The sequence below is a fragment of the Camelina sativa genome, unplaced genomic scaffold (genome assembly GCF_000633955.1).
Source record: "Camelina sativa cultivar DH55 unplaced genomic scaffold, Cs unpScaffold14716, whole genome shotgun sequence".
NCBI classification, from domain to species: Eukaryota; Viridiplantae; Streptophyta; class Magnoliopsida; order Brassicales; family Brassicaceae; genus Camelina; species Camelina sativa.
In genome coordinates this window covers 1-326 of record NW_010935744.1, presented here as the reverse complement: position 1 = coordinate 326, position 326 = coordinate 1, and the positions used below count along the sequence as shown (strand labels likewise).

The window sequence follows — 326 nt, the reverse complement described above, 5'->3', positions numbered from 1 at the left end:
TACAAAGATGTGTCCTTTCTCAGTGAACTGCCAGGATATTTATAAATGATCAGCCCCCTTTTATCAGTCAACTAGGATGCAAGGAATGATCAGCAAAGAATATGTAGCAAACAATTTACCTTGATGGAGTTACCCATAAGATTTGTGAGTATTTGTCGAAACCTCCCAGGATCACCAATTAACATCTCTGGAACACGATCAGATATGTATACTGCCAACTACATTCATAAGCACAACTCCAAAAATCAGTAAGAAAGACTTCATATAAGTTACAACCCCTTGGTTTGCAGATCATAAATATCATATAGTAAGTTACCTCTACCCCT

The 326-nt window shown here is 37.1% G+C and overlaps 1 long non-coding RNA gene across 1 annotated transcript; it reads right to left on the bottom strand.

Moving 5' to 3' along the window:
• On the bottom strand, positions 1–326 carry LOC104775447. Its single transcript, XR_765923.1, has 3 exons — positions 317–326; positions 120–218; positions 1–27 (listed from the first exon to the last, which is right to left on the bottom strand). It is a non-coding gene; the product is annotated as an uncharacterized LOC104775447 (long non-coding RNA).